This window comes from Ambystoma mexicanum, chromosome 4p (assembly GCF_040938575.1).
Source record: "Ambystoma mexicanum isolate Mex_15411 chromosome 4p, UKY_AmexF1_1, whole genome shotgun sequence".
Taxonomy (NCBI): Eukaryota; Metazoa; Chordata; class Amphibia; order Caudata; family Ambystomatidae; genus Ambystoma; species Ambystoma mexicanum.
Genome location: NC_090927.1, coordinates 1,179,006,313 through 1,179,032,964, shown reverse-complemented (window position 1 = coordinate 1,179,032,964; position 26,652 = coordinate 1,179,006,313). Strand labels below are relative to the sequence as shown.

Sequence of the window (26,652 nt, the reverse complement as noted above, 5' to 3'; positions counted from 1 at the left end):
ATGCACACATTTGTCAAAAAGGAAATCAGTAAAAGCAAGCAAATTATAGGTGTAAGGCAGTCATTGCACTAACTGATGTTAGGGGTGCTTGCCACCACTTTAAAGTCAGATTGGTCTGTAAAAAGACAGCAAAGAGATTGCCGACCTTCCCTCCTTTCAACTTCATTCCGACCTCTTTCTAAATCAAGTTTGATTTCATCATCTTCACACTCAACTCCATTGTTGTCCACAACAAAACGAAGTCACTCTACGGTTGTGGCCCCTTATTAGAGGCACCAACTAAGGACACAGATCGCCCAGTCAATCTTTGCTTCCTGCAGTCTCACATTCTGGCGAGGGGGTCTGGGCGAATCGGATCTCTGGAGTGTCCTTACAGGTTCAGCAAAGATTTGGACGGCTTCAGCCTTTCCATGACGATGCGCTCGAAATTGGCAGCAGGTCTCCTGTTATTGGAGTTCCGCATCTCTCAAAGCTCCTAGCAACTTGGGAGATAGCTTGTTTCAAAGTTTGTCTTGCCAAAGGGAATGAGTAGTCCTCTTCGGAGCTCCTCTGTCACATAGAAAAGAGGGTCAGGACGGCAGTGGACGCTTCACGGTCTTGCAACCGGTCTGCAGGCCTCTCTGTATCTTCTTCTTCGGGTACTTCCGTTTCCTAAGGTCAACTTGCTTTACACAGTCCAGAAGCCTCATCTTGCATACAGTTCCAGCACACACTCCTCTGCAATCTCTCTAAGCATTTTACAGAAAGGGGCGTTTGGCTGTCCAATCAGGAAAGCCAGGCCCCCTCTGGGAGCTGGACCTATTCAGGAACTCTGGCAGACCAAGGACAAGGGGGTGGAAGACTCCTCCCCGTTTCCTGCCTGCCCAGACTCTCTGGAGCCTAGGCAGGGATATCTACTGGTTCCTGCAAAAGGCAAAACACACATACAGACGTCACCCTCCCAGAATGGTACAAGAAGGGCTAACAAAGAACCACAACAACCCTAGTAATGGCGAAAAAAGAAGGGAGGCCCTAATTTGGTACTTGGGTGACCATATTGTGCACTACCAGGGCTACGGACATAGCCTTCGGTATAAAAAATACACAATATTTGGTAGAACACGTCCACTGCCACCAGCCATAACTAGGTGAGTATCTATGTGACTAAAAAGTCACAGGAGCAGAGAGAAGGGGGAGACTAAGTATCTCTTTGGCACTCCATTGAAGGTGGCGTGTGCCAATCTTTCAGACTAAATAGTTTTGGGAGAGATACTAAGTATCTCCTTAAGTACTGTAGTTACTTGAGGATATAGAACAATAATCTTAAAGGAGGACCTTAGCACCACTGCCCATAAGGAGCTATGTGCTGCAGTAGTAAAACACAGACTCCTATAAGAGCTATGGAGCAGACAGACTCCATAGTACAGGTAGGTTACAAAGAATGGAGTTCCAAGAGTGGAAAAAGGCTTCACTCATTCAGGATTGAAAGAAAAAGTTCCAGAAGTGCAGGAAAAGTGCTGGGGGTCTCACTAAAAGAGGTGATGAAGCACAAAAATGATAAATCTCCCTAACAATCATGCAACCCATGGGTCCACGTTCACTAGAAGTATTTCAAGCAAAGATTATCATATTGCAGCAGTGGTGTAATTCTTAACGTTACCAAACAAATTTTCAGGAATCCATCTGCAGGCCCAATTCAGGGACCAGATTCTCACATGGCTGCGAACACAAAGACCAACAAGCTGTGCCCCAACTCAAGTACTCTCACACGGAATCAACAACCAAAGATATATCCTTCACTTTTTTATATAAAATTAAGAATTTTATTTTTTGTAAACTAGGATAACCAGCCAGCTAGTACATAACTGACCACATAGCATTGCATCTTCCCTTTCCCTTCGCAGACATTGCTTTACAAACCCGGTGGTACATCCAGACGGCAAGTTACCCAAACAAAAATGCGGGACTCAAACAACGAGAACCGAAAAACAAACAGACTCTTAACTTGCAAGTCCTTCCAACTGTGGCGCAATAGTGTGACCATTTCATGGATTTCCAGTAGTGACAATGAGCTTGCATTACCTGTGTTATGACTGCTGTTCTCTCCTTCATGAGCTGTGGCCATGCCTTGTAGTCAGAATCCTGGCCCGTTTGAGGCAAAGGGTTGCAAGCAGATCTTTGCCAAATCATTCACATTAGCAGCTGTGATCCACTTGTATTTCTATTTATCCACACGATCTTGTGGTGATTCATTCCCAATAACAAGCTCAGGGCCAAAACGTGTTGAATCGGGTACTGCTCAGCCCTTTTATAATTCTGTAGAGTAGCATTTTTAATAACTGTTTAGTCACTTCTCAGCTTACAGCAACCTTTTTTCGCAGGCTGTTTATTTGATTTAGTATAATCCGTACTTGAAATGCATCATCCTTTTCTTATCCAGTTGCCAAAGATCAATCAATTATATTTGCAGAGCTAGTCATTGTATGCCGCTCAAACTCTTATGCACAACATGATGCTGCTTTTCGGAGTAAACTACAAAGTATGTAACTCCAAAGAGGCCTCTTTTCACAAACATCATAGAAACTACATAAGCAGATATATGTACACAATTAATGCAGGATTTATGGGAAAGAATCACTATACGTAGTGCTCACTGCCACATTTATTATAAAAGTGTCTCTGTGAATAACATTGAGACATCCGATTTGCGCCATTACACATCATTTCCAGTCAAGGGTTCACCATCAGCCAGCACAAAACCTAATTGAAAAAAGGGGGCAAGCGCACCCAACACACATGTTCTACTTCCAAATGCAGTGTATAGGAGACACCTATCTGGGTGTATGTAACAGATGACTGACATTTTTTGCTGTGGCCGTTTTTTTTATACCCTTCCACCCTTTGTAGATGGTCTGCGTATGTGCTCCTAAAAAGACACTGGGCACGTAATACAGTGTGAAACCGCCTTTAAAGAAAACAGAGTGGAAAAGGGCTTAAAAAAGGGGACAAGGGAGGAGGTGCACGAGTCCAACTAGTTTCTTACAAAATATCTACTTCAAGAACCTCTTCGGCACCTACATTTTCATCAGGAAGGTGGCAGGATACACATGTTGTGGCTATCACACCAGTCCAAGGGTGCTGCACTGGGGACCAAAACTAAAGGGTGTCTTTGCATTCGAGGCAATTTTTACTGGTAGACACAGTGATACATTGATATATCGGCACTGCAAGATTGTTTTCAGTGCAGACATCTTTGGTACAATCGAGGATCATTGGTAGATGCAGTTATTAAATTGCCACTCCGACCCCTGGAACCACGTCAATGGCAAATTAAAACAATTTGAAGGCATCTGTGGAGGATCATGGGTCCCTGCGTGCAAAGGGATAGTGTTACAATAACGTCTGCTGACACTTGTCTTTGAAAACTCCTCACCAAGCAATGCATGTCACAATAATTCACAAGCCTCAGAACCCAAATAGGTGGTGCTAAGGAGAGAGAGGAAAGGTGAGTTGACTATACAATGCCTTAAAGAAAGGTAACTGGCAAAGCCATCAGCAGAGGGTACGGTGAAAGAGTAGAGTCGAAATGAGGAGAAACCATGATGAATAGCTTGACAATCACAAGAAGTAAGGAAATGAGGGTGGGGTTTATGCAGAGGGTGCAGGTTGAGGCACTCTATTATCCTCAACTGTTTTAGAGGGGGCAATCTAGGCATGAGCAACAGAGACTTAATGGGCATGGGTAAAAGTGCTGAAATTGCTCTCTGGACATGCCAATTCAATGGAGTCAGCAAGAGGTAAAACGAGAGCTTGAAGAATAGCCACGAAAAGGCTTACACAGCAGATCAATCTAAGGTTTCAATTTTAGTGGAGGGAAAGTTGAGCATCCAGTGTCATGGTTCAGAGGAAGAAGAAAGGTGAGCTGGAGTGCGGGTCAGCAGGCTTTGGGAGCAGGGGGAAGCAATCAGAATAAGGCCAGAAAGTAGAGTCCAGCCAGAGCTTGTAGACCTTGACTGATTTCAAATAGCTTTGAGGAGGTGACTAAGATCATGGTAGAAAGAAAAAATAAGGGGACCAGAGTGCCAGTGAGGACAGCCCAACGTTTACCAGAAGAGGGACGCAAGTCTGTAAGGTAGGCTTAATTTGTTGACCAATGAGCAATGCGCCCTCTAAAAAAAAAGCTTGAAAACCACTGCTTCACACTGAAGCTCCTGCTCCGCTGCTTCCACACCAGACCCTTTATCATCTACCCTCATGTGCGCAGTGCATCTACATTAAATCTTACTTGATGTATCTCCCCTCTTCTTTCCAATAGTCTGCCAATTCTTTAAAAACATCTTACCAGCTTGTCCTTCAAATTAGTGGTCCTCCATCTTATCCTTATAAACTTTTACAAAATGCTTATTACCAGCTATCTCGCAATATTGACTTCTAGTGCACACCTTTCAGCCTCACCTAGTTTTCACCCTGCTCATTTCAATGAATCTCCTCTTTTACATGTCTTTATCCACCACAATAAGAAGTGTTCTTTTTGCTGCTTTCCCACCATCAACATCAAAGGGACACTGCGTTTGCTATTTTGCTTAACATTTCCTGACCTTGAGGCAGTGAAGGCTTTTTGCTTCATTTACCTTACTAAGCTCATCTGTTTGGGGGCACAGGTTAGCCCCTATGGACATCAGTGCAGGAGAGTAATTCTCAATTTTTCCTGCACAAATATATTAATCGCAGTAGGGACACTGTCTCCCAGCAACTTTGAGGTTAGTTGCACGATATATCCAGGATGGACTGGTACTGCTTAATGCACATTAGAGTACCATATTTTCTAAAATGCCTGTGCCACTAGATTCTCGCATGTCCTTTGGCCATTTTGTAGTTCGACCATCTTCCTGCCGTGAAGCGGCCGGATTTTCCTTTACTGAGGAAAGCTTCTGCTTTTGTGTGTGTGTATGTATATATATATCTGCTGGGGGCTGAGTGTGTCTGGATCTAGTCAACATCCAAACTAGGTGTGCCTGTTGATGCGCAGATGCTGTGACCAGTACTGGACAGCCACTGCCAGTTTGAATGGTGCAGATCCTGGCAGCTGGGGGCAACCCCAGTCCAGATCCTGAATAAAAGGGCAACGTCTGCAGCCATTCATCAGCTCATCGCTGGGAGACAAAAGCCCCTATGAAGAAGCAACTTGCGAAGACAAACTCGTTGCTGGACAAATCGCTGGCAGCCCTTTCCTCCCTTCTCCGGCAAAGCCTGGCCTCTCTTGCAGATGCCCCATAGACTTTCATTGGTGCTTCAACCCCTGGACCGGTGGGAACAGCCAGTCCCGACCTCTGCTCAAAACTCCAGCCAATTGAAGAGCACAAAACAGTCTCAGAAGCATGCTGTGGCTAGCCAGAGGTCCACTTTGGCTACTTTGCTGCAACGTTTGATGTCCCAAGCTGACCCATGGGACCCTGCAGATCGACATTCTCCAACTACAAAAAGGGGCCTGAAAGGACTACTTTGTTTCCTCAAAGGACCGCCATCTGCAATTTTCTTCTAAGTGACCATTGCTGTTTGCCGCCTGCATCGCATCCTGGGAGTGAGTCGAGGTTTAGCTGGAGTTAACTGGGCACCCACAATCCATGGGCTTCCTCCAACAGAACCAAGGCACAATTCCAGGAACTCCTGCAGTGCCCCTCCCCCACCCGCTACGAGAGAAAAATACAGGGGGCAAGTAAACATACCTTTTTGCTCCAGTATTCATAGGATTGTATGGGTGTAAAGCCTTAGACGGATCTCTCCCCTGTCCAACCTTGAACAGTGGTGTTCCAGCCTGGTATCCTCTGGGGTCTCCCCTAAGGTGGCTGGATTGAGAGACGGTCTGTTAAAAGTTGTTGACAAGTCACTACGCATACAATCTTCACAAAGATTGCCTCTAGAAAAGTCTTTGATTGGGATCTATTTTTCTAGCACGTTAAGCACTTTTTAAGGCTATATGTGTACCTATAAATCGACTACTCTTGTGGCTCCTCTTATAGGTGTACCTATAACCCGATTTCAAAACCAATAAACTATTGTATAAACTAACACAAGACCATCATTAACTAAGTCTTACAGGGGATGGACTTTGGCGCGCAAGGACTTTTCAAACCACTTTTCATTAACTTCAAAGGTTTGTTTGCATGGCACCAAATTCTTTGGTGAGCCAAATGTAATTGCTGGCAGCAGTTGGTATAAAATTAACCAGGAGTTAACCAGCTCTGAGCATTTCCAAACCATAATCCTTGCCATGTTCAGCAAAAAATCCCTTGTGTCTGCCCCCAGGGCCGATTCAAAAACTCCATGGGCCACATTACAAGTCCGGCGGTAACCGAGGCGGTAAAACCACCTGGTTACCGCCGGACTCGTATTAACATTCCGCCTCTGTGACCCCCAGAAATACCAGGGCATTACGGCCCTGGTGTCCCAGGAATTCCAGAAGCGGAATTCGGTAAATCACCATTCCCATTGAGTCCAATAGGACTCAATGGGAATGGGGAAACGGAAACACCGGCACCATCTTGTGATGGTGCTAGTGTTTCCATGTCGGCCTGCAGGCGGGCGGTGTTAAACCCGCCAGGTCAGACCTGGCGGGAACATCACCTCCCGCCTGCAGGACTCTGGATCGGGCGGTCTGGAATTAACAGTGGCGGGGGGTTTACTGCCACTGTTAATTCTGGCCCGCCCGACCTGTAATGCGACCCCATGTCTCTTGTTCACACCATTCTCTGAGCGTCCCTGACAATATGCCTGGCTCCCCGTTCTGGTTTCAAGCTTTGTTCGCTTTTTGTTCCTGACTCAGCAGCTCCTCCCATGCTCACTTATGCTTCTGTATCCCTCACAGATCAGTTCTTGGTCCTTAACTGTTCTCTTTGTGCATGGATAGGAAAGGCCAACATGCATTACCACATTTGTCTTTCCTTCTCTGATAAACTTCACACTTGTATATCTTTGAGGTCTCTGCATTAAGCTCCAATTGCTCTAACATTCTTGCAATTCATTGAAAACAAGGAACTTATTTGTGCCTCCCCCCCCCCCACATAATCAGCCCTAAATGCATGCCCCTTTTCTTCCTTGCCCAAGGTTGTGGAGCAGAGTAAATGGGGGGGAAATACATGAATGGACATACATAGATGATAAAAGGACAAGCAACATTGGACTTTGTTATGTGCAGGTAGGCATTACGTCCAGCTGTGCTCAGGACAATGATATGATGGGCGAAGTGATAAATTGGAGGCCGAGGCAGTGAGATACAGGAAGGTTAGACGGAAAATGTTAGCTAGCAGGCAGAGATTTGTATTTTATTTATTTGTAACGCGCGCCAGGCCCAGGGCATCCAGGCACAAAGACTTGGCAAGCAAATTTACATATATTCCATAGCATATTCATATTGCCTGTTCATCCTATTTACATACAATACACAACATGTACAAAAAGCAGTAGAGCATAAAATGTACAATAAAGGAAGTGATCACAGTAAGTGGTTATCATGTGAGCATAATTAGGCGAGGCAAAAATAGCCAGAAGGCAGATTGCTCAGGTGATTGCCAAGGCGGAGGCTCCCTCAGATTTGAGCGCAAAGCCACGGTTTGGTTTTTAATTTGAAGGAGTTGAAAGAAGGCTCAGTCCTGATATCGGATGGAAGTGAGTTCCACAGCTTAGTGGCCAGAACAGGGAAACTTGAGCCCCGAGCTTTTTGGAGTTTGAATCTTGGCAAGGATAGGCAGTGTAACTGGGCAGTTCGTTGTGGTCAAGAGGAAGTATACAAAGAGGCGGTTGGAGAGGTGGCCTTGTTAGTCAGGCATTTATGGGTGAGGGCACGCCTTTTCAGCACAATTCTTTTTTTGACAGGGAGCCAGTGCAAATTGGTTCTTGTATCAGATGTGTTGGTTTCTTGGAATATTTAACGCCACTCTAATGGCGTTATTCTGAGCAATTTGCAGTTTGTTCAGGTTGGACCGGCTGGTCCCCAGGTAGAGGGCACTGCAATAGTCGATCCTAGACATGACAAGCGTTCTAGCTAGGATGATGCTGTTGGGGTGGGTCAGAAAAAGTCTGCAGGCCGCAATGAGTTTGCAGGTATATGCCAGCGCTGATCTGACGGCATTAGTTTGTCTTGACAGGGATAAGGTGGAGTCAAGATAGATGCCCAGGGTTTTGGTGTCCTTGGACACTTTAATGACATTGCCATCAATGGTGAAGGACTGATACAGGTGATCTAGTTTACTAAGCCGTTGAGCGGTGCCCAATATGAGGAGCTCTGTCTTATCGTCATTGAAACCAAGTACACGTTGGACCATCCAAGCCTGAATTATCAAGTATATTTCATTCAGTGCCTTGGTGTCTGCAATTTGATCACCTGTAATGGGGACGAGTATCTGGGGGTCATCAGCATAATTAGTGTACGAAACACCCAGATAATCAAGAACATCAAAGAGCGGTTTGGTGAACACATTGTAGAGTGTGAGTGACACACACGAGCCTTGTCGGACCCCACAATGGATTGGGGATGGGTCCGCAGCCGCAGAGGGAGAGAAAACCCTCATGCGTCTGTTGCTGAGAAAGGAGCTGATCCAAGACATGGCAGAATCAGAGAAGTGGGTGGCGGAGCCGAGGTGCCGACACATGATTTTGTGATTAACCAGATTGAAGGCCGCAGACAGGTCAAGGCGTAGAAGCAAGGCCAGTTTCCCCTCATCCTTCAGGACTTCGATTTGAGTTTTCAAATCTAACAAGGCTGTTCGTGTCCCGTGCCTGGGGCAGAAGCCATATTGTCTTCGTCCTTAATCACGGGCAGCCCGATTACAGAATTGTATGCTCTGGCCCAATGGCAGGTTAATAAATGGAAGCCATTCCTATTTTTGACAACCCAGTATCACTGAGTTTTTTGCCTGTTACCAGAACTTTTACCTTTTTGTTTTATTTACAAAATGCGTGGGATCCACTCAAATAACAAACATGGGCAGGCAATGACCAGCAGATGAAAGAGGAGTGCCGCCCAGAATAAGTGAAGACACGTGAGGCAGCACAGGCCAAGTGGTGCCTGAAGGCAATTGCAGGCAACTGGACAGAAAGGCCATGAGTCCAGACCATCAACCACAGTAGACAAGGGGAAAGTCTTGAGGTACTCGCAGAATGAGAAAATCCAGAGTATTTTGTGAGAGCAAGTTGCAGATAGCATGGTCCCCAGCCACAGACAGCCTCATAGATGATGCATAGCAATTTAAATGTGATCCTTGCAGCAACCAGGATTTCCTGGGTTAACTTGATCTACTTGCATGGCCTCAACTCAAACGAATAACTCGTTTCCCTACCTCAATTAAACGTCCCATTGGCGACAGCTCATAACGTAACGATGCAAATGGCATTCCTTTGAAAAGTTTCACCCTACAAGTTTTGGGATGAAGGACGTGGCAATACAAAGTTAACAATTTTGCCAGTAATGCAGCCGAATGTGTTCACATTATGTATTGAATAAAAATTGTTAATGTTTTTAAAATATGCAGGGAGTGAATTTATAGGCATTCAAAGTTGAGATCTGCCACTACGAGAAACTTGTGTTTAATTAGAATGGACTTGTAGAGGTATCTTGGCAATGGCATTTTACCTTATATGACATTCACCCAAGCGCTTTGGAAGCGAAACCAAGGATTTCGGCGACAGCCACTATAAAAAAGTTTTCAATTGATGATCAGTACTTAAACAATCTACACATTGGAGCCAGACATGCTTAACTTACCAGCAAAATATGTGAATTGATTGTGCCATGCAAGATGCATCGTGTGCATGCATCAAGACACCAACTCGAGAACGGGGTTTAAACTGATGTGATTTCTGCATCATCGCACCCCCAAACGTAGATTTTAAAAGAGGGTGGACCAGTAACCTATGCTATCAACAATGTTTACAGGACCCCAGCATGTGCCCCTCAAGGTCACATTAACTCAACTGTCAATGACATGACGTCAGAAAGTTGATTCAACCGCAGTCAATGGTAAGCGTTGGGCACGAGTTAGTAGGGGACCATAAAACCACGAGTCCATGGATGTTAACAAAATGTAGGGAACTAGATGCATTAAAAACCCAACCCAATTGAACCCCCTCCCTCATATGTGCATAAAAACCTTTTGCATATATAAGACATTTGTACTAACACCCAATTCCAACGTAATACTAGGATTAAAAAAGGAGCTGCAAATACTACCCACCCTCCACATTCTCTTACTAAAAGCAGGGGCGACCGTTTCCTCACATGCATTTGTAGCAACCGGTAAGAGCCATATGAAACCCTCGATAAACCAAGGTAACCCACAAGCTAGTCCATGTAACGGGGACAGGTTACGTGAGCTGTCTGTCACTGCTTCACTTCACACCTTTGACTAATCCTTGAAAGCTTCCTTTCGTTATCTGACAGCAAACGTCAGTGAGCACAAAGAAAGCCAGCCAAGTGTGGCTAACAATGTGACCGTTCGTTTTAAAATTGCCCCCCACTATTGTAGATCTATGCATGTTTACAATTTAAAATGTTATTTTTGTGAGGCACACCCCCATGCAACAGTATGAAGGGTGAATTCATGTAGAAGGCCGTAATACCTTAACCATGACGTATGTGTGGTTAAAAGCACCCACAAACGTACTAGGGATACAACCCTGTAGTATTTTATCAATGTCAATTATGTTTTACCTTTGCAGTGCACTAAATAGTATCGCAAACGGGAGTGCACTCCCTTGCCTATTTAAAAATTACTTGGTGGTGACAACTTTCCCTAAAATTACTTGGAAGCAGCACGAGACGTTGATGTATCAGCTGATTGGTATTGCACAACTGCTGAAATCAAAAAGAATGTATTATGCACTGGCAGGGACAATCCTGCAGTTTCATATGGAACGAGCTACTTACCGCTCACGATAAGAACCTGATCGTGTGGCACCCACAAGGTTTGTGGCGTTACAACGATCAATCAACATACCACACCCCCTTCCAAAAACAACACCATTGAAAGAACCGAGTTCAGCTTTATTTTTCAGTTTATCAGAAAAGTACCAATTTTAAAAGCAAATCAATGTACAGCACAAAATGACAATGAAAAAGGCTTCCTCGACAAACATTTGCTAATGGTCAGCAGATGGAAACACCCTTTTTCAACTCGCCCATCTCAGTTTCTAATAAACTTGGTATATAACCTGAAAGTGGTAAAAACACATACCAACCATAACGTAGTACCCCAATACCCAATTTGCAACCAGGCTAAGTTACAGAACGTTGCACGTGTTATCGCCCAGAGCAAAAAACTGCAAATTAAAGTTCTCCCATAGCACCATGGACACATTGAAAACAAGTCATGCCAAGCATACCCTCGGTGCTGAAGTTTCACCATCCCACTCCGGGAACTATCTCTAGGTGGTCGTTTCAGCTCGAAAAAAGCTTTGGTTACTGTCCACGGAGCTTTCCATCGTTGCAAAGTTCACAAGCATCCGACGCTCCGTCCAGGGCAGGTAGGCGCTGTCGGGGTTCAGGCACCCATGAATGATGGTAGTACGAACTCGACTTGCGCTGCCCGACTTAAACCCCGCCCACATCCACACTAAATATCACGATGGCGGCCACGAGATCCAATACGAATGCGGTAGTCTAAAAAAGTGATTTCTACCTCGCTAGACACCCCCTCCCCAGACGGGATGATTTACAACCAAGCTATTCAGCCGAATCCATGACCAGCAGTATTCTCGAACTCGCATCCAAGGAAACGTCTACTCCGTCTGCAATGAGACTCCAGAAGGTTCCTAAAATAGTGGCCACAAAGTAGTGCTACACACCCGCCTTACGACACCCGGCGCTATCCTAGGAAGTTATGGACCGCGTTACCTCAATTTTTTTTAAAAAACGCCGGCCCACTCGTAACATACTGCGCCATCGTTAAAGGCCGCCTTCGGAAACTTACATCGCGCCCCACGCCTTACATCAATCATTTCAACTGAAACAACCATTTTAGTTCCTCGTTAAAATAATCCCCTGGAAACAATCCACCCAATGTATACTTACAAAATGAGGGTTCACCTTGTGACCAACCGCCATTTTAGGCTATAGCCTACGCACGGCCGCCAGTGTATGACCCTCCGCTCGTCTTATGAACGTACAGCGCACATCATGAGAATCCCTTTAAAAAAAAAGCAGACTTCTGAGAAACTACACTGGCGTAGATCGTGCGGCCGCCATTGAATGGCCACAGATAACGCTCACCTTAGAATTTCGCTTTAAAAAACAATGCCGTCATACCATGAAGTAGGCCACCTCACAAACACTACCCCCTCTCAACATCCATGAACGCATTCCAATGACAGATACTCTATTAACACCCCGACTCAGTTGTACATTGAAGCACCTTCTGTTGAACACCGGGGCGCCACATCAAACAATGGCTCTCTGGGAAACGAGTCAGTACCATAACTGATGGAAGTTGCAAAGTGAAACAACCAGCCCCCTTAGCACTATGAACAAAAACAGACCGCTTGAAATCGCGAGGTTAACAAACCACCCACCCCAAAAAAAAGCTAAGAACAGCCGGAAGACCTCAAGCGAAACGAAGGCGTTCATTCGAAGTTCTTCGAAGGAACGCCCATCCTCTCCATTCTAACACGTCCCTAAATATACGCAAATCACTTTATCCGACAGCTTACTCACCTAAAGTTCCCGGGCTAACGAGGCATATTGCTAAGTTCAGCGTCTTTTATAGATTTGTAGGATCCGTCCGCGAACGAAACATGAAATATAGTCCTGAAGGTGATAGGATAAACTGTGCCTCACTTACCACGCCCACCACTCCCATTGGGTAGGGTGATCGGAGGGGGGCCGCCTCTTTGACTAGCCAGTGATATCACCGTGACGCACCAATTATTACGGCGTATTATTCTTTCTGTTGACGCAGGGGTACGCGTGTCGGGCGTGACTGGTTTTGCAGTCTGCGTAACTGCGACTCTGCGTTTGCCGGTGCCCAGGTTTCATGCGCCCCTTCGGGCCGGGTTTTTATTGTTTATTTTGTCAGGCTCCTCTGATCGTGTTTGGTCTGATATGATATGGCATTTATAACGCGCATATGCACAAGTGTTTGCGGGCATTGTTTCTTTTGTGATTTGAGAACTGCGTGTCATCCGCCCTGACACACTTCTCTTGGCATCTCTTTGTTGGTTCTCAAAACGGCTGCCCCTGCAACCTGCTAAAGGGGCAAGGGGCGTTGAGTGGCACACAGCATGACTTCTGCCCCGATGCCTTCACTGGATGTATGTCCAAGAACTTAATGCATTAAATATGTAATTCCTTTACTCGTGTGCGGATTGGAGGGCTTAACACTGCTGCAAGCATACAAGCGCCAACTGGCTAGTGTCCCTGATATCTTTTTTAACTAAATATTGACGTACCTTTTCTCGGCTTTGTTTTCAAGCTAGAAATACTTCGTGTTGTATGATATCCTGCATCCGTATGGCAGCATGAGGGATTCAGAGTTTGCCAATATTTGGTTCCACGCCTACTTGGATACAGTGCACACCGACAGATGGCTATAGCCATGCAAACACTCTCTAAAAATGAAAATAACAGCGCGATAGCCCGTTCTCCAAAATCTCTGTTTCTGGGATTAGCCAGTGATTTTCTTTGTTGCTCCGCCCCTTGTCCATTCCGGTCATCTGTAAGGGGTGCAGAAAATCGTACAACAGCAGGAGCCAATGCCATTGAGTTGACCCGACGAGGCCCCTGCCCCCAGAAAATGTAATAGTTAAAAGGATCAGGAACATGCTTCTGGGCGCATTTTGTTTCTTCCGAGACAAATCTACTATCTGGTTGGCTCATCAAACACTACCTGTTTCCCAGAATCACAGCCCCCCTGAGACACACAGGCTGCTTAATGAACTCCACAAGTTTCTTTTGTCATCAGCAGCAGAGCCTTTCCTATGCATGATCGTGAATTTCCAATTAAAGACCACCCGTCACATTGCAGTCGGTGTCGGGGAAAGCGAGCAACACTATAAAGCACCCTTTGAACATTTGTTCATACCCATAAAGTCAAATAGCTTGAGTGCTAAAAAGTAAAGTTTGCTTTGATGTCCTTAGTTGAATGTTATTAAAACCATACATAACTCCTCACTGGAGGTTTGTGACGAATCTCCAAACCTAAGTGAGTGTATGACACAACTTATTTTTTATTGAGTCTTAAAGCGCTGAAAATAAGATGGGTAAATAGATATTTTGCCTTTTGCATCTTATAGTTTTCCATTCAGGATGTGGGAAAGGTACGCTGATATTTTGGCCCAACATGCTGCTATAAGGATTAAGGACATATAAGGATGTACATGTTGTCATGATGGTTTACTATGCCATTTGTGGATTTTGCAAACAAGTATAGGACAGTATTATTGTAGGTCTTGACACCCAAAACTAAAATTTTTGTTCCAAGTGAAGTGTGGAAGACGGTTGCTGTGCCCAAATTGCAGAGTGGGTTAAAATCCCTGCGTTGCTGTTTAGCGTACGTGTGTGATCTCGGGCAAATAATATAATCTCACGATGACTTCAACTGCAAAAATTGGAGTGCTTTTAAGTAAATACGTTTGCACACTTACAATAGGACAGTTTTAATAAGTTTGTTTATTTATTTGTAATGCGCCAGAATACCCTAATTTGCGAAGCTTAGTTACAGCAATAACGATATATACATACACAAATTCAAAGTAATAAAAGCAGGATAATATACAAATATACCGATTAGCGCAGGTAAATACAGTATGAACAGAAGGCGAGAGTATGCAGGGCTTAGGGACTCAATATGTTAGAGAACTTTGCAACCAAGAAATAATCTTAGATCGGAAGTTTTGGTAGGGTAAGTCCGTTCTGAGAGTTGGTGGAAGGGAGTTCCACAGTTTAGCTGCTTTTACTGGGAAGCTGTTGCCCCCTATAGTGGAGCGTTTGTAGTGGGGAGGGAAAGGCAGTCTCTATATGCTGTTCTTGTGGGTCTCAGGGAGGTCTGTCTATGAAATTTGTCGATTAGGTAAATGGAAGCAGCGTTATTAAGGGACTTGTGGGTGAGTGATGCAGTTTTTAAGAAGATTTTGTCTTTAATAGGGAGCCAGTTGTTCTGTTGGATGTATGCCGAGATATGATCTCTTCTGGAGATGCCCAGTGCTGCTCTAAGAGCGTTATTTTGGAGAGTTTGTAGTTTGCTAGTGGTGGCTTTGGAGGATACAAGATATAGGGCGTTGCAGTAGTCCAGACGGGACAGTATAAGGGCTCTGGCGAGGGTCAAACAACTAGTGTCAGAAAGGGTTTGGCTGCACGGATCAATTTGCACGTGTAAGCCGTGGAAGAGGCTAGAGAGTTCACCTGTCTAGTGAAGGAGAAGTTGGAGTCCAGTTGAATCCCAATGTTTTGACTTCATGACCCACCCTGATATTGTTGCCATCGATCATGAAAGATGAGTAGGCAGGGCTTAGTTTCTTTAGGCTGGCAGTAGTGCCCAAGGTGATGAGTTCGGTTTTATCATCATTCAGGCATAGTCCATGTGTGGCCATCCATGCCTGGATGATGATGTACACTCTATTCACCAAGGCCAAATCCTTTCCATAATCTCCAGAAAGCGGAAGGAGGACCTGGGTATCATCTGCATAGTTAGTGTAGGTGATAGCGAGATGGTCCAGATTGTTGAAAAGGGGCTTGGTAAATATATTGTACAGCGTGGGGGAGACACAGGATCCCTGTGGTACGCCACATGTGATAGGTATGGGGTCTGCTGCATCTGTAGGCGATAAAACCCTCATAGTTCTGCCGTTGAGGAATGATCTGATCCATGTAATGGCCTCGGCAGAGAAGTAAGCTGATGTATGTAGGTGAGTACATAGAACAGAGTGGTCAACCAGGTCTAATGCTGCAGAGAGGTCGAGGAGGAGGAGTAAGGCGGCTTGACCATTATCTCTTGAGAATATCAATCTGTGTTTTAAGGTCAATGAGAGCCGTCTCGGTCCCATGTTGACGACGGAAGCCTGACTGTCTAGCCCCTAGTAGGTGATGATCTTCCAAGTGCTTCTGTATTTGTACATAAGCGACCATGTCCAGAATTATTAGAAGGAATGGTACAGTTGTTATGGGTCTATAGTTTGTAGGGTTGGCTGGGTCGAGTGAGTTTTTTTTTCGAAGAGGTAGTACCCAGGATTGTTTTAGATTGGTGGGGTTGGAACCGGTAGCAAAGGAGGCATTGATTAACCTTGTAATGAAGGGGGAAAGGTCACGGGCGGCATCTTTAATGAGCTGTGGCGGGCCCAGGTCTCCCTGACAATTGGAGGGTTTCAGTGTCAGGATAATTTTTTCAACTTCAAGTATGGTCACTTTGGAGAAATTGAAGCAGGTAGTATCCCTTAGGGTCGGCTTCTCCGGTGGTTTGGACAATTGGGGGTTGTTCAAGGAAGCTTTTTTGCAGGAAATTTTGTTTTGTAGTGTGGCAATCTTGTTAGCTAGGGCATTTTGGATTTCTGACCACCAATTATTATCTTTAATGCAGGTATCTAGTGGTGCTATGGGGGTTTCTACTTCTTTAAGGATGGAAAATAATTTCTTCATGTTTGATTTGGCCTGGGAGATGCGGGAGTCGAAGGAAGTACGTTTTGCTATGATGATTTCTTATTTGGACAGGGCCGCTAGTTTATTGAGTTTACTTTTATTGGCTACTGATGGGACTTTTTTCCAAGTAGCCTCACAGTTTCTTTTTTGCTGTCTTAAGTTTTTAAGGAATGGTGTGTACCATTTGTTCACGTGCATATTGGGCTTGCTTTGTCTGAGTTTAAGAGGGGCAATTAGATCCAGTGAAGTGAACATAATTTTATTATATTCCTCGACCAATGTCTCAGGAACAAGGTTGTCAGGGAGTGTATTGAGAGTAGGGAGTAGGTTAGGGATAAGTCGCTCCACAGTGATGCTCTTTTTGTTTCTCGTGAGAGTGGGTGGAGCCCTACTGGTCGGCAAGGGTGGAGGTCTAGTGGTGGAGAGCAAGAACGATACCAGGTGATGGTCAGTCCAGGCAAGTGGTGAGATATCGGTAATGTTGGCTTGAATTGTAATCAGCAACCCAATCAAGTATTCTACCCTTGGCATGGGTGGGTTCCATGCTTCTTTGGGTGAACCCTAAATCTGTAAGAGTACTGAGCGTAGTGTTGGCAAATTGGTCTTCCGGGTCATTAAAGCCCATGTTGAAGTCTCCAAGGGTGAGTACTTAGGTGGAGATTTTAAGGTTGGTTGATAAAATGGTATTAATGTCCTCATCAAATGTGCCTATTGGGCCTGGAGGGCGATAGATCACATGTATGTTGAGAGTTTGGGCATTATTGAAGGGGAACTTTGAGAGAGTTTGGGCATTATTGAAGGGGAACTTTGACTGAGAGTAGTTCACAGGAGGGGACATTAATGATGGTAGCTAATCTCATAGTAAGACTACATTTGTGCACTCCTTCTCCTCTAGAGTTGGGTCGGTCTTGTCTTAGGATAGAATCATTTTCTGGGACTGCAAGCATGAGCATAGGGCCTGCTGCTGGATGAAGCCATGTCTCCGTGATAGCAAGGAGGTCAAGGTTTCTTTGAGAATTAGGTCAGCAATTTCTGTTGCATGAGCTACTACCGATCTGGCGTTCAGGGCTCCCTTGATTTGGGGGCTCGCTGTGGTTGTGGCAGTTATAATGGGAGGGGATTCCTGTGTTATTTTGGTAGGTGCTCTGCTAGTGGCCCCAATGCTCTGACCTAGAATTGCATTATTGCTGCACTGGCCCTCCGCCAGTCTCGTATAACTTGGTTCGACAGGCAGACTGTCTCACCATCCAATCAGTGCACCAGAGATTCTAGTATAATGGATTAACTGTGGTAGATCCAACATTCCATTTTTTCATCTGTTACTCCCAGCGACCGAAGTTGCTTGGGCCGTCCAGAGTACTGCTGCACACTCTATGTCCTATTATGCTATGATATTTAGTCTTTCATTGCACACCATCTGCCATTTTCACAATTTCTAGGACTTTCAGGATCTACAAGAAGTGGGTGTTTTCAGACTTAAAGGAGAGAGTTAACTGATTGTAACATTGAAGCTGCACTAGAATATTCTCATTACAATGAGTAATGAAGTTATATGCCCCTACACAAGTATGTTTGTCACTCCTCCACTGTCTCTGAAGTTAGCGCCTCTCCCAACATTTGAAGGGTTAGCCCCGCCTACATTTTAGCCTAGGCACCCCTGTTAAGTTATCAGAATTTCTTAAGCGCACGTACACCTGAAGGCATCTTGGCGCTGAGGAGGCGGGCGGAAAGGAGCGCTGCTAAAAAAGCAAGGTTTTTAATCCTCGACGAAAAGCAAGATGATTAGTGATGTTGCGTAGCGGAAGGGGAAGGTCATTCCACGTTCTTGCAGCAGCGATGAAGAAAGCATGACCACCCTTATGCACCAGCTTGAAATAAGGTACAACCACCCGCCGGGTGGTAAGAGAGCGGAGGGTGTGTGAGGGCTGATAGGGAACGAATTTACTTTGCAGATATTCAGGTCCAGATCCATAAAATGCCCGAAGTACTATGCACATAGACTTGAATAGAATGCGCTGAGCAACAGGCAGCCAGGGAAGTTGTCGCAATAATGGGGTCATATGCGCTCCAAAAGGAGGGTGGATGATGTAGCGGGCTGCAGCGTTTTGAAGCAGCTGCAGCTGACCAATCAAGTAGGCAGGTTGCGCCAGATAAAGTGAGTTGCAGTAGTCCAGGACACTAAGGACCAGGGCTGCTACAACTGGTGCTTGACTGGCAGGAGGGATGAAGGGGAGAACTTTCCGATGAACCCTAAGTTTGAAATGACCTGATTTGCAAACTGCTCCGACTTGCTCGTCCAAGGTCAGGGTAGCCGAGAAGCGGACTCCAAGGTTCCTAACTGATGGAACAGGTATAGGAAGAGGGCCCAATGATGCGGACCAAAAATCGGCTGTCCAGAACACATGAGGGGTAGAAGTACCCACAACCAGGACTTCCGTTTTTGTGCCGTTTACCTTGAGCCAATTCAGCGTCATCCATAGACCAAGTTCCTCCAGACACTTTTTTAATCTGTAAGCTGTTTCAGGTTTGGTTAGGTCAAGACGGACCAGTAACTGGGTATCGTCCGCATATAAGTAGAAGCGGAACCCATGAGACTCAATGAGGAACGACAGATATCTTATATAAATATTGAACAGAATAGGGGAAAGCGCCGATCCCTGAGGAACACCACAAGTGAGGAAGACGGGAGCAGAGCAGAAAGGGGGAAGTGAGACTGACTGCAAGCGATTAGAAAGGCTGTGAACCATCTGAGGACTTGACCAGAGATTCCGGCCTCAGAGAGCCGTGAGATAAGAAGAGAGTGATCGACGGTGTCGAACGCAGCCGACAGATCCCTGGATGTGCGCACTTGCATTTTGTTAGGCAGAGAGGTGAGGGAAGCCTTTCCCCGAAACTGGCAATGTTAAAGTTTTACTGTGTTTGTTCAGAAAAATGTACTTGAACCAATGCAGTTAAACTTGAATGCTTATGCTTTCAAGAAAGACTTCCATCGCCTTTCTTGAAGGGGTGTAATTTTCGAGGGACGACAGGGGTGTTTGTCCCCCCCAACTTTCATGGCACACCATTTTGTCCCCATTCATTTGGCTGGGGCACCTTCACATGTCATGTCCCCCCACAACGTTTTTAGCAAAGTTGCTACACTGCCTTTCTGCATATTATTGCGCTTTAAAATATACTATTTGATAGTTGGTCCCTATACCAGACAGTGGGGGCAGAGCCTCCAAGTTTTCCCCACCGATTTTCTGAAGTGGCCCCTCCTATCACCACTTAGCCCCCCCCAAATGTAGGCTTCATTGCGGCCCTGTAAAACACTGCCATTCAAAGGACTTAAATATGGAGACTGCATAGCTCACTTGTGGTCCTCACCCCCACAGGATTTGTGTTTCCATCATTTTAAAATGCATTCTACGCGTGTATCGGCACACACATATCCTCTGCTCTTTACTAGTCACATGCAGCACGTTTAAGCACAGTGCTACATATATCATGTCAGTGCTGTGTGCCTTTTTGACTGGATTTAATTTACAGGCTTTTCACCGAAGGTTTAAACCTTGTCCTCAGCAAACTTCTTTCCCAAAAAGTGGTTGGGATCCAAAGAAAACTCCCTTTAATGCGCAGCCCTAGATGATACTGTGAAAATGAAAGTAGCTTGCAAGCGGCCAGACAGAAGTTCAAATGGGAAAAAGAAATCCTGCTGTGCTAACAAGTCTGCCTTGCAGCGCACGGCATCATAAGCCCTGGGCCTGCCTGCTCTACCCCACCCTCTCTCCCAAACTACAGCTGGCTGAGGGGCACATTCCACCATGACTGGAATCCAGTGAGTCTTCAATTCACTTTCTGGACAATGTTAAATGGTAAACCACTTTCTGCTGCAGGCAGGGACCAGGCTCATACTGGCCTATAGGGCAACAGGGTAGACCCACTCACTGATGCTTAGAGTCATAAATACAACATTAAAATGAAAATACAGCGTGACCACGCAAATAGACCCTGATGTCCAACAGCTCTGTCACTGGGAATGGCTGATTATCTCCTTTTACTACAAGTCCGCTTATTATAAGCAACTTTGGGCTTCTTTTTGCCCAAAGTCGCTTATCATTTTTTCAGGTTGCTTGTTGCGGCTTTTGTCCACTTATTACCCATATTTAGTGCGTATTGTTGGGCTTGTTCAGTTCAAGTGGACTGTAGAGACGGTCCTTCTAGGTCTCATCAAGCTCTTTGACATCTGTGGACCCCGGTACTGAGACTGGAACAAAGGAGGAACGGACACCCGTTTACTGGTTCAGTCATCTTTAATAGAAGTTCACAAAGATACACTGGAAGGCACACAGAACTCCTGTGTAGAAGAGGTCCCAAATAAAGCCTGCACTCCAGTCGCCCATTTTGAAGTACAAGGAACGTTCACTCCAAGAAATGTGACGTATGATGAGCAAATAAATCAGCGGAGAGCCTCAGTAGGGCTCTGCCCAGTACCTATTAAGAGAGCAACACCTATTGAAGTACCGATACCAAGAAAACCATGGACAGTAAAGTATCCATTAAGGAATCCTTACCAGCAAATGAGACGAAATGAAGATTGCCTAAGTACAGTCCTGGAAGAAACCAAAAAGGTCTTAATGGAAGACGAATGGTGACGTCACAAGGACCCAGACTAATGCACAAATAGAATAAAATTATGACTTGAGAATGACACACAGAGACGAAACGCCATGAATAAGGATATCGTGAACCTAGAAGGGGAGAACAATGTTGAAATACAAAGAAGCTTAAACTGTAAACGGGATGAAGATATTCATCCAGCTAACACCTGTACATATGCTTGGAACCGCAAGAAAGCTAAGGAAACAATGCAGCTTGCTATGCTAAGTAGAAGAATAGTGTGGCAAGCACCATTATACATAATCTACCTCAAAACGAAGCACAGTATTATAAGTGCGATTCCACTTTGCACGAAAAGCAGAATCAACCCAGGTTACTAAAGGCCGCACAAGCAGAGATTCATATTATAGCAAAACGAGAAGAGACGGCTGAATCGAAACTCGGCAGATGCAACTCGTGCCAGGAGAGCCAAGGACATACCAATCGAAGGAACGAACAGTAGCTACATATAATTGAAACTTAAGAACAGAATATCCAATCTCTGAAAGGTTGGGATAAGGAGGCGTAGGCAGGTGGCAAGCTGAATAAGAATCAAATACACAAATTTAGAGAAATTAGACAAATTCACGGTGTGGGAAGCACCCGACCAGCCGAGCAAGGAGAAGCACGGGCTCACACCTACGCTTGGCATCCGCCCAGGAAGAGATATCAGAACTTTTCCAGACAGAAGATGCAGTTTCGAGGCCAACCACAGTAAAATACTTGACACATAGTTGCTGAAGTGATGATTGATTGTAAACTTAATTGGAAGAAGGCCGGGTAACTAGGGGGCACCCTGCACCTGGTTGACCATTCTGCATGCTGCTAAGCAAAGTGGATATGTATGCATGGGATTGGTGCCACCCCAATCACAGTGCACCAAATAATCTAGGGTCCTATAGTTAGTAGAACCAATGGTACGTCATACTTTTAGTGATGTCTACAGTAGTCATTTTTGAAGAAAGGGCTTAGACGCCCACCTGACAGTGTTTACCCAATCCCCTCACTCCGTTAGCATATACAGATATAGTACCTATATTAAAGTTACCTTTTCCTAACCAATAGAATTGCATATTAACTTTTGAGCGTTATATGTCAATTATGACGAGTTTTCAGTATAAATGCTATGATTTTTATGAAGTTCATCGGAGTTGAAGCGAGAAGGACGATTGCATCACTGCAGATTTCCATGACTCCACGTTTTTTGTACTTGTCATTAAATGGACTCCCTTTGCCAAACCATAGAGTTGTCCTTATTGATTAGTGTTGGAGTAATAAATCTTCACCCCCATCCATCTCAAGGGTGCAGCTATCTCGTCTTAAAGTACTTCGGGGCAAACCTCGGCTCTATGGGCCGGCCGTTGGTCTCCGGAGTACACCTGTAATCAGCTTGAATCAGCTTGCCTTTTATAGGCCTTTTCAATGATGCAATCCTTACATGCAAATTCAGGATTCATATTTGATCGGTCCACCTAGGGAGAAATAAACCCCTTCATGTCTCTGATTGGATGGCTTATCTGTCACTCACAAAGCCCACATTAGCTCACCTTGGCAAACATTGGTTGACTGACGCATAGAAAGTACCACAGCTGATCGTATTCATTGGTAACTTCCCTGCCTCTATCTGATCTACTATCAATCATGTCTGCTTCTCTGCCAACATTTCTAAATATACCGTCCCAGACGTGCTTATCTTACAATGAACTACCGCCAAAGAATATTCACCATCAGCATGATTCAGCTCTTTTGACACCTGATCCCGAAGCCATTTTGTATTTTGGCATCAATTTTAGAATCTCTGTCTATTCAGCCTTGCTTACCAAACAGTAAATCAGTTTAACATTTTTTAGCACATCTCAGCTTCTATCCAGTTTCCAGAATACACTTTTAAATATTCATGATATGTGAGCAATACCAGAGACACCCTGCACCTCCTGAGTCATTCTGACCCTAAAGAATTTGTCACCCGTATGCACTTTTTACCTTAAAATAAAAGCGCTGTGATCCTGATTTTTACAATACTGCAACCATTGATCAGCCTATCATGTTATCTGTGTTCAGGTTGAGGGGACCAGGGGATCTAGTACCCTTATACACTCCTCCCTCTGGTCAGTATTTAGACAGCTGTTCAATACACAACCACTACTCGGAGTGTCCACCCTCCCCCATATACAGTGGACCTATACATCCCTATGTCAGTCACCCCCCTCAGTGTTGTGATTTATCTAAATCATGGGAGGTATCAAAAACATTTCTACGTAATCAACCGTGTCTTCAATCATTTTGTACTCTCTTAATCTAAAACATAGGTTAAGAATTAGTGACAAGGCACGCACTCTTTTGCCAGTCAAGTTTTCCTGCATTGACTTCTCCTCCAAACAAACGTTTTCATGACTCCATCAATCTTCAGGGAGGCTATATTTCTTTACCTTTTCAGTCGTTTCTTCATTTCCTTTTCAGGTGTTGCAGGTTAATTGACAAAATGTCTCTAAGGATTCTGGTACTTGTATTTTTCGCACTTTGTTTCTCTTGCAGGTGACTGGAAACAACTCCCTCCATAGTACATATCTTACCCTGGATAGGGGGAGGGGGAAAGCCATGTCAGGAAAACGTTCATTTGGAGGAGAAGTCAATGTGGGAAGCTTGACTGGCAACAGAGTGTGTGCCTTGTCACTAATTCTTAATTAATCTAAAACATATATATATCTCCTTTTACCGAAAGGTAATTGCAATGTTTTGCCCTCCTGACTTTTATGTGTATATCCTCAAAGAATAATGTTTTGTTCCTGTCTGGATCCCACCCCCATTACCCAATTAAATGTAAACATAACCTACACAACAGGCGATTTCCTATTGGCCACCACGAGAATCGAGAGAAATCATTCCTTGAGGGAACCCACCAGCCCATTTTTCTCCTGTTCTGTCTACATGCAATTTTTTGTGTTTACGTCCACTGTTCTCCTTTCTTCCACTTCACAACATTTCCTTGTTTCCTGCCCTCCATAAACATTTTCTTTCATAGACACATCTTCCACCCGATTCATCTTGTTTTAGCTTATTCCGCATCCACGGACCTTCGTTATACTTAGTTCATTTGTTTACTTGTCCTTTGGGCTGCGTTGCAGCAAGTCTTACAGGCCTCTATAATGCGTAGGGCACTTCTTTTGATTTTCATAGTTTTTTACATCACAGAGTACTTGAAGTCTCAATCCTTCTCATTCGAATAGTCAGAAAAGGGGGGGGCATTCAATTGTTTTTGGGGAGCACAAGGATGGGGGCGTCTCATAGGGACACCATTTAAAAAAAAAAAAAAAGTGGCTGCAACTGGGCATCTGGCTGGGTCCCTCGATCTTGTCTCCCTGCTCGTAGGATCAGTTGCCGTCATTCACCTGGTGTGTAGGTATCTCCCGTCCATCTGTACTATAAAACTGAATGGGTTTCTTTCGAAAAATAATTGTATCTTTATCGTCAGTACTGGCTCCTCAAACCTTAAAATACCTATGTGTTTCTTTTAAACACTACTGCCTCCTAAACAATTTCTATTGCATTTTCTCCTTTTCTAATATAATAGGATGGCTGCTTCTTTCTCTCTTTTCGCACATCTTGGAGTCACTTTAAACTTAATACATACTGGCTGATACCAGGGCTTGGCTACGATCTGAGGCTATAAAATAAATCAAATGTTTTACTTTTTCTGGCATTGCCCTATTTTTCATGGGCCTCCTTTCATCAATATTGGTAGTAAAGGAAACATTTTTTTCCTCTGTGTTTGTCAGTATTCTCCCCACAGATTTAATACAGTCTGCTTCTTTATGATAAAGTAATAAAAAAAAAAACAAGACAAACAACATGACAAATTCAAAAACATTTTAAAATCACTCCCCTTCTTTCTGCTTGGTGCATATGTAGCTGAAGAAGAAGTTGCTGGTATTGGTACCTGCTCCCTGTAGAAAACCGAAATGGAGATTCAGTCATAAGCGATCAATTATTTCCTCAGGGTAGACTTTTTCTCTTACCTTTTGATCAAAAAATGTTTACTGAGATCATCCCTTTGGCATCCTCAGCCCACTGAACTGTAGGTTGCTCTTCTGTAAAGTTAAACATTTTGTTTGTGCACCTTTTAAACCAATCTGTCATTATGTAACAGACAGGCCTGTCTTTCTTTAGTTTCTTGTACTATGCTGAACATTTTCACTGTACTTTTGAAGTCCTCTTCCTGATAGCGTGGGTCCACGGTCTTGTTCTTTCTTTGCTGTGTTTGAGACATAATAATTTTTTTCGTCATCCTACCTACACTAATCTTACCTACCCCTGTTATTTGGAACACAGCATTGTTCCTATTAAATGCATGCAAGTGTAACATATAGGCATACATAATTTTGCCTGTCCTCAAGATGTTATGCATTTTGCCAAATATACACATTTGGCATTTCTCTGTTACCAGAATTACAAAAGGTTACTCCACCTTCTGTCCAAAGTCTTCTTCATTCTTGTTGTTAGATATGGCCATGCTTGTATATCTATGCTATTCTATGCTGACACCTGTTTGCACCTCTCTTGGGAAAATGTTATCTATTTAAAAGACTGTATCGCCTACTGCTTTTTTCTGTACTCACCTGGATCCTCTTATTCCTAATAATGATCAATAAAGTTTGTTCACCTAATGAAAAATAAATATAATGTAGCCTGTGTTCCTGACACTGTCTTATACGCCTTAGATTCTGAGTGAAAATGGTTTGGTCTTAACTGGGGTCACTACATTCCAGGTACATTCGCTTATGTACAAATAGTGTTCCAAGCTTCGTTATTGGAGCTCTTTCAGGCACTCTCCAACTGCTTTCCTCATGGGTGACCATGAGGAAAGCCCTAAATATGAAGTTAATTCAAGCACAAGCTATTCAGCTTTTATTCGGTGCAGATTAGGAAAGCAACCATCTCAATTTAGCCCTGATGAAAACCTGTAATAGATTGAAAGATGTGTTGGCTTTTTCTTTGCTTGTTCAGTTAGAAATACAGAACGTTTTCTTTTGTATGTTGAATAAGAGTGAACAATCTGTTATTCGTGTTTGGTTTAATAAAACCTCATAAAAACATTTCCTTGAAATTTGAATACGGAATAGGACATCAAAATACAACCACTTTGAGGCCTAAACTACTGGCAATTCAAGACCTTCTGTGGGTTTGGTGAGGGAACTGGATCTTGATGTGGAAGAGAAACCAATATAAGGAACTAAGGACTAAAAGCAAGAAAGAGGCTAGGACAGAGAACAGACTTGGGATTCAAGTCTAGGGACTAGAAAGAGGGATAGGGACTTTAGAATTACCCATGAGAGCATACTGTTCAGGAGTAAAACAAAGTTACCGGGAGTACATATTTTGTGAATTGTAAAGCCCTCTCCATGGTTAAGTCAGATTTA

At 44.2% G+C, this 26,652-nt stretch overlaps 1 long non-coding RNA gene across 7 annotated transcripts in view; it reads right to left on the bottom strand.

Annotated features, from left to right (window-relative positions):
* The window catches only part of LOC138453715 (uncharacterized), a 49,053-nt gene extending 36,252 nt beyond the window's left edge, over positions 1 to 12,801 (bottom strand). For 4 of the 7 annotated variants that reach the window (XR_011260496.1, XR_011260502.1, XR_011260498.1 and 1 more), the window contains exon 1: positions 12,683 to 12,791. This is a non-coding gene — a long non-coding RNA (uncharacterized lncRNA). The other 3 variants (XR_011260500.1, XR_011260499.1, XR_011260501.1) reach the window with 3 other exon arrangements.
* Positions 12,802 to 26,652: the final 13,851 nt, after the last annotated feature.